Below are 9,153 nucleotides of genomic sequence, written 5' to 3'. Positions count from 1 at the left end.
AGCCCTCCATCGGCCCTTACCCATCATGGCCTCCCAATCATCCCTATCCACTGAATTGGCTCTATCACTGTCTCTTCCCTCCACCAATAGCTGGAGTGTGGTGAGTGCACTGGCGCCATTGTCCTGTGGCTGCCGTCGCATCATCCAAGTGGATGCTGCACACTGGTGGTGGTGTGGAGAGACCCCCTCATGATTGTGAAGCTCTTGGGAGTATGGCCATACACAATAAATGCGCTATATAAATACACATTACATTACATATATCAAAGCAGTATTTTATTAAAACAAACAAACAAAAATGTAAATGTATTGCAGCGTTTCTGTTTGTGGCCACTGGTATTTTGCCTACCTGTTGTTTCTTTGCCAAGCTTGTAGACTACACTGTTTCGTTTAAGGCTCTGTTCCTTTTAAAAACTGTTATAAAAGTAAGATAGATCAGTTGATCCTGGATAGCAAAACATGAGATTATCAAATCTGAACCAATGGAAAAACTGGGCCAGGTGTATGTCGAAGTTCTTCAGTTATTTAGCCAGCTGAAAAGCAATAGTGTCTGGCTGCAGACTTGCACATGCATGTTATTATGTAAGAAAGAACATTTACAAAGACAAAATGTGGACAAAGAGGGTTACATAACTTAAATAAATCACTTCAAATTGAGATTTACACCAAGAAAGAGATTTACATGCAATTTATTTAACTAGAGTCTTTTAAAGAGTTTACATATCAAAGTTTTTCTGAAAAAAAAGGGGGGTTTCTTTAAAAATGTTGATTTGTGGATGTAAAATGTAGCCAGAAAAAAGCAATAAATGAATATTAACTTTACAATGAGAGGGGGCTGGGTAATTAAAGAAATTAATGTTGAAGGTAAGTTTGGAAATAAGAATTTTTTTTAATACAATTGGAAAAGTCAATCCAAATCACTTCACAGCAAGCTCACTCCCAAAATAATAATTTGATGTTTTCTTTTTCAGGTTGAGTACAAAATGAGCATTTGGGTGAAAAGCTGTTATTAATTTTAGCTAGTTTGATATTTACTGGGTAGCAATTGAGGGTGGATTCCATTCTAAAAGGCTCATTCCTATGCCCTAATCCCTTCAGGGGGTCCCTGGAGTTTCTGGAGGGGCCATAGGCTATGGCCCACACGGAATCTGCGCGTGTAGAATTCCGCAGATTTTCCGTAGAATTCCACAGATTTTTAGCACATCATTAATTCTGTTTATGTACTTGAGTAAATGTGTGTAAATCTATATTTATTCCGTTTTTAAATTAATTACAGTAATATTATTGACTAATATGAATATGTTTATCTGATTTATGTACAATACAGTTTGTACAGTAATATTTTCTTCTTTTCATAGAGATATTAAATGAGAGACTTGCTTTGTTTACCAAATAAAGTGAATCTAATTGGATTTGCATTTTAAACCTTAAATACCAGTTAAAAAGATATTATTTTTTATTTCACATATTAAGGTTTTAGTTATGAGACTCCCAAAATAATTACACAGATTTTTACCAAAATGCTCCGCAGAAATAGCAAAAAACATCCTTGCCGAGGTCCTGTGATCCTGCCTGTCAAAGGTTGTGTGGGTGTTTGATCCGAGATGACTAAGGATTTTGCTGATTAATTGTGCAGCTCTATTTAAGGGTAAGAAAAAAGTTAAACTAAAATGAAGAAAGGTGGAAAGGTAACTTAATCTAAATTTATCCTCATTATTTTATTGTCTCCTCCGTCAGACTGTCCTTGGCAAACACTTCCAAATCTGCAAAAAAGAGGCTGTGGTCTTTGGGTGTTTTATCTGTCATTTGATATCACTTAAGCTTCAGGTTTTGTTACACAATTGATGTAAATCTTATCAAAAACCACCATCTAGATAGGTCAAGAGAAAACTCGCTTTTTTCCTTTTAAAGTCATTCTGTTACTAGCAAATATTGCTAACAAATTACAAGCTGCTAAATGTCATCTAAATTTTTTATATTTTTGCTTCTCTTGATTTTTCCTCTTTTTTTAAATGTTTTAATGTTTAAGTCAGAATTATTAGCCCTCCTGTTTTTCCCCCAATTTCTTTTTAACGGAGAGAAGATTTTTTTCAGCACATTTCTAAACATAATAGTTTTAATAGCTCATTTCTAATAACTCATTTCTTTTATCTTTGTCATGATGACAGTAAATAATATTTGACTAGATATTTTTCAAGACACTTCTATACAGCTTAAAGTGACATTTATTGACAGTTATTGCATAATGATGGTTTGTTCTGTAGACTATCCAAAAATATACAGCTATATAAGGGGCTAATAATTTTGACCTTAAAGTGGTTTTTAAAACATTAAAAACTGCTTTTATTCTAGCTGAAATAAAACAAATAAAACTTTCTCCAGAAGAAAAAATATTATCAGACATACTGTGAAAATGTCCTTGCTCTGATAATATATTTCCAACATAATTTGGGAAATATTTAAAAGGAGGGCTAATAATTCTGACTCCAACTTTCAAGGTATCCATGTGGTCTTAAAATGTTTAAAATCTCAACAGTTAAATTTTAGCCCTTAAAAAGTTTTAAATCGACTTAAATATTGTGTTGTAGGTCTTAAATCTTTTTTCACATGTCTTAATTTGCCTTTGTTCATGTATAGCTACCCAATCTGGCCATTAACACCCATATAATCACCAACAATCCCAGTCTCAATGAAACTTTAAACTTTTTATTTAAAAACAGCATTTAATTACTTTCCTTACAGTAAGATTTGCTTTAAAGATCTCCATTTATTTACTGCTGAGGATACTGACTTGACCTATATATTTTATTATTAAATTATTATTATAGTATTGTAGTATTATGTTAGACTGCAGTAATTGACAGCTATGTTTTGTTCTATTCTTGGTAAGGGTTATAGGGTTTGGGAATGGATATGTTTGAAAATGTATTAAAAATATATATTCAAACTAAATTAAATTAATATTATTGTATTATTAAATGTAATAAATTTTAATTATTTTTTGATAGGGCAAGTGAAAAATTTTTCTAACTGAGATATTTGAAAAAAAATCCTTAACATTTAAGTCTAAAATTGTATTCAAAATGGTCTTTAAAATGTCTTAAATTTAACTTGGTGAAAGCTGCAGAACCCTGGTATATATTTTTCTGTAACATATAAATTTGGGTGTACTCATTTTTTGGATTGTTATTTTAAGTTATTTTGTTAGATTAGCTCCAGATTTAGCCTAAGTTAAATAATATATTCATATTGTTTATATTATTATATCACTATTAATATATATATATATATATATATATATATATATATATATATATATATATATATATATATATATATATATATATATATATATATATATATATATATATATATATATATATATATATACCCAATTTTGTTTTTTCTCCCAGTCATTTAAACTCTAGACTGACATCATTACCACACTACAAGCTGATTGGCCTGTGTTGATTTTGCGGCCAATGAGATTGCAGGATCAGTATTTAAATAGGCTTCAAGTGTTTGCTGTTTAGGGTGGCACAGTGGTTCAGTTGTTAGCACTGTGGCCTCACAGAGAGAAGGTTGCTGTGTGTTCTGGCTAGGGTACATGCCAGTTGGCATTTCTGTGTGGAGTTTGCATGTTCTCCTCGTGTTGGCGTTGGTTCCTCCCACAGTCCAAAGACATGCAGTATAGGTTTAGGGATAGGATTACTGTTTCCTGTCCACTCTCAGAGGTCTACTGAAAAGCAGCCTTAAGGTAAGTGAACAGCACTAGTTTATTAGTCCTAAGGAATTCAACTGTAATGGTATGCATTTGTCAGTTCAGCAAATGTACACTTGAACATGTGTTTGGTGGTTTGCAGGTTGTGTATGATGCAAGGAATGCAATAATTGCATTTATATATGCTTCAATTGAGGATACTGGTAATAGACATTATAAAGGCAAACATAAAGATCAGCATTTTTATCTAACAGCGTCATTGCAACTGATGCATCAGTGTGCAAACATGCATACCTTTAGTCAAGATCAACTCGGCTCATGCAATGAAGAATTCAAGGTTCATTTTTACTTCTAAAATTCCAAGACTTTTCCAGAACTTTCAAGTACATTTTCATGACGTAATGTTTCAAGTAATGTCTACATATACATGGTAAATAATAAGAAAAACAATGATGTTCAAATTTATTACAGCACAAATGTGACAACAACACTGTCAGCATTTTTTGGCCAAGGACAGAAAAGTAAAGACAACTAACCTATATTCAAGTTAGGACTGCAGAATATATGGTTTCAGCATCGATATGGCAATGTGTTCACCTGCAATAGTCACATCACAGGATATGCAATGTTGGGATTGTAGTTTAATCAAAATGGAGTAAAAGTTTATCATCTGCATGCATTTTTAAAGAGATCGTTCACCCAAAAATGACTTACCATTTTCATTACACCCTTCACTTGTTTCAAACATTTATGAGTTTTTTTTTATGAACACAAAAAGAATATAATTTCATAACTCCTACAGTAATAAACAAGTGAAGTGTGAGTAAACAGCCCTTTGAGGCCTGTGACTGTGTGAACATTTCAATATTTCACATTTTAAAACATCCGGCCACAAGAAATGAATAACTTTAATAAAGACGAAATAATATCCAATGAAGACTATGCAGTGTTGATTATTCAATATCTGTATCTGAATAGTGAATACCTGAAAACTATAATTCCCTTTTCTCTTTACTATATTTTATTTATCTATGCTTGTAATTTATTTGTTATATATTATTTGAGATTCACTCCTCTACAAAATACCCCAATCAATCCAAATAAACCTGTTAAATCATCTGGTGAAATTGTATTCACATCGCAATATATATCACAGAAATACAAAATACCGTAATGTCAGATTTTTCCAATATCACGCAGCCCTAATTCAAGTATACAGATATTTGTTAAACTAATTTCCATGACTTTTCCAGGCCTCGAAAATGCCATGTCAAAATTCCATGACTTTTCCAGGTTTTCCATGACCATATGAACCCTGTAAATAGTGCTTTGCACAATGTAGATTGTGTCAAAGCAGCTTAACATAGCTCTAGCAAAGTCCAGATTTCAGAGGTTTCACATGTACTGTAAAAAAAGATATGACAAAAAGTCATGACTGATGTTTTATGTAGCTCATTTTAATAATCTAATCAGTTTTCAGCTATATTTCATTTGAAGTTATGTTAAGTTTAGTTTAACTTATTTTTAGTCCGTTTGATTAACATAAGTTGAGAGGGCTAGAAAAGTTCTTTTGATTCAACTTTTATTTTTTAAGATAATTAAAACTGAAAGGAAAAGTGTAACCTTTTAGAGGTGTGGAATTACAGCAAGACTTCATTCAATGTGTGCCACATTTAAAATATTTAAGTCAGTGTTTTGGACCTCCAACACTTTATGTTTTGGATGTCTCCTTTGTCCGTCACACCCATCCCAGGTTTTTTCAGTCTCTGCTAATTAGCTGATGATCTGAATCAGGTGTGTTTGGTTCATATGACAAGGAAAATGTGCAGATCCGGTGGTCCTCCAGGAATGGGGTTGAGAAACACTGCTCTAAAGCACTGGGCTTTTTTGCGCTTTTTTAAAATCCCGAAATTCTAATCAAATCTTACAAAAAATAAGCATGGTTTTAATTTGGATAGGATGTAGGAAACATTTGGCAGATTAATTAACATTGGTATAACCACAAATATACTACAAACATAGGCTTACTGTGGTTAAGCATAACAAAACAATAGTTGTTTTCATTAATTAAATAAGGGAGACTTAATGAGGATCATTGCTGTGCTAATTTCAAACAAGTCTCGTTCTTGATCCTTTATTTAATGTAGTCAGAAAAAATCTATTGCAGCTATTGCAGGTGTTTTGCTCCATTACCTTTTTGAAGTATTCAGACTGTTTTAAATAAAATGCACAATTTCAATTGTACTGTCCTTCATTTGAACACTATTTGAAATGATCTCAATAGCAAATATTAATTCAATCGCAAATACATATACCTTGGAGCAACAATTCAATATCTCTACAAGCCCAACAGGAAAACATCCTTTATGAAAAATAACCATGGTTTTATTATAGTAAAAGTGCACCATGTTTTATGTTATTGATTTAACATTTTGTATTACCATAAATAAATACCTTTTTTTTTAACTGTTGTTAGTTAGTGGAGCAAAATACATTTTTATTAATTTATTTTTAGGCAGCACGGTGGCGCAGTGGGTAGCGCTCTCGCCTCACAGCAAGAAGGTTGCTGGTTTGAGCCTCGGCTGGTCGGTTGGCATTTCTGTGCATGTTCTCCCCGTGTTTGCGTGGGTTTCCTCCAGGTGCTCCAGTTTCCTCAAGTCCAAAGACATGATGTACAGGTGAATTGGTGTAAGCTAATTTGTCCGTAGTGCATGTGTGTGAATTTAAGACTGTATGGGTGTTTCCCAGTGATGGGTTGCAGCTGGAAGGGCATTCGCTGCGTAAAACATATGCTGGATAAGTTGGCGGTTCATTCCGCGGTGGCAACTCCAGATTATTAAAGGGACTAAGCTGAAAAGAGAATGAATGAATGAATGAATATTTATTTTAATGGTTACAAAAGGGGCTACATGGTGGCTCAGTGGTTAACACTGTCGCCTCACAGTCCCGGCTGGGTCAGTTGGCATTTCTGTGTGGAGATTGCATGTTCTCCCCATGTTCGTGTGGGTTTCCTCCGGGTGCTCCGGTTTCCCCACTGTTCAAAGACATGCTCTATAGGTGAATTGGATCAAGTAAATTGGCCATTGTGTGTGTGTGTGTGAATTCCACTGTGGCGACCCTTGATGAATAAAGGGACTAAGCTGAAGGAAAATGAATGAATGGTTACAAAAACTACTTTGCTAGGAAGAATATCATTCAACAGTCCGAAACTGGCAGTTCTAGAGTACCGATAGACATCTTAAGTATTCACAAAACACGTTTCTGGTAAAATAGGTGGTTATATCTGCATGTAGCCTAAAAAAAATTTCGATGCATAATTTGTATAGTTTGACCCACAGTAACCTCTAAAATAGTCACTAAATATCCCTCAAAACACTGAAAACGTATACATTTTATTAATAAATTAGATGTAACTTAAATATAATTATAAATTGGATTCACTGAAGCATGTATTACCAAACTACTGCTGAAAAAAACGAACCTAAGTTAATCAGGTTCTAACTTTAATAAGGTTTAAGTCAGTTTAACATAATATAAGTTCAATGGACTTGAATGGTTAATTTGGTTCAGCTTAAACATTTAAGGGAACCAGGATTGTTTTTACAGTGTAGTTTGTAAGTTTTAAACTTTCTGAGATCACTTTTATAAGAACATTTAACATTTTGTTACTGAGATTTGTGTTTTAAGGTTATAAAAAATAAACTGTCTTCAATCATGCTATAATTCCAATCTTAAACCAGAAACCATCTCGTTCATTAAAGACACAAAGCAAGCTTTTATCTGTTATGTACGGTGTTTAATTTTAATCCTCTTCATCAATGACACTGACTGATAAAGCTCAGTTCACATTTTAGGTCAGATTAATGCAGAACAAATAATTCACATATTGATATTCTCACCATCTTAAACGCAGAGGAAGCCAAAGCTTCTCCCAAAGGGTTTGTCAAAAAGGAAAAAACTCCCCAGTCACAAGAGCAGAGTGACATGTCTTCAATAATTAGTGAGCGCTCACATATATTGCTAGTTTACAAATGAGCAGATTCAGAACACAGTTGAAGTGCAGTTCATGTGATCTATACAAATGTAGTAAAAGTCACCATACATTTCATTTGATTTATTTTTTTACAATTATGTAAAGCACCATAACACCACAGTGGCAAAAAGCGAGAACCGACCAATCACGTCCGATATCAACAGACAGAATGTGTCCAAAATCCACATCTCTGAGGGTATGTTTGCTTTACATAGTTGTATTACATATGACCAGGTTTACTGTATATTCACTTGATGTGATCGCTACAGGAATAGCTCATAAAGATGGCACAGGAGACTATTGGGGATACGCTTTTCTCTCTCTTTTTTATGTAGGTCTCATGTTTTTAGGGGCATTACAGCTGGTGGAATAACATACTGATATTTCTAACTGCTAGTATAAGCATCGATAGTGAGATTAAATGATGTTTAGACATTGCACAATATATTGTATAAAATACAGAGGGAAATTAATAGAGTAACGCTTTTAAAATAACCGCACACTATTAATCATTTATTAAGCATTAGCAAATAGTTAGTTTATAATTTAAGCATTACATCTGCATTAAGGCATTGGTAAGCAGCTACAAATGCTGTAATCTTGATTTATAAGCACATAAATAATGCGCTTAATGATTGTATTTTCATACTTGATTAATATTTTAATTACTCTAAACAGAAAAAGGAAATGAACGACAGTGATTTTTATTTTATTTTAAGATACAAAAAAAGAAACCCTGGATTGTGTGGAACCTAGCATTTTTTACGTTTATAAGGGATTTACAAAGCATAGTCTTCATATTAGCATAAATAGATGAGCTCACAAAACAGTAGGAATTTGGGTTAAGCCATTTATTAACATACAGAGTAACTATTAGTTTATGGCCGAGTTATTCCGAATGAAATTAAATACCACCAACAATATTGAATAACTTCTTTGTAAATAATGCAAATCTTAATTCCGTAATGATAAATTAATCACCAAAGTATGAAAATGCAATCTTTTTTATATATATATATATATATATATATATATATATATATATATATATATATATATATATATATAAGCAGTGCGATTATGGCTGTATATCGGCACTGGTGGGAGGCGTGCATTGCCACAGGTGCCTTAGTGTCCCACAAGTGCCGATATACAGCCACATCGCACTGCTACGAGTGTGATATTGCATTTATACAACAGTTCGACGGCATAATCGTGTATATAAAAAAGAAAATCAAACACTGAGAGTCTAAAACCCTTTTCTAAAGACTACTTCCACCGTTAAATCACATCTGCAGCTGATGTCAGAAAAGCAGAAGCCGTTGCTCATTCACCAACGTCACTTTAAAGCTAGTATTTCTCTAGTGTAATGTCTAATATATGATATATACTGAAATGC

This window comes from Danio aesculapii, chromosome 23 (assembly GCF_903798145.1).
Source record: "Danio aesculapii chromosome 23, fDanAes4.1, whole genome shotgun sequence".
In the NCBI taxonomy this organism is placed as follows: Eukaryota; Metazoa; Chordata; class Actinopteri; order Cypriniformes; family Danionidae; genus Danio; species Danio aesculapii.
Note: the sequence above shows the minus strand (reverse complement) of the source record.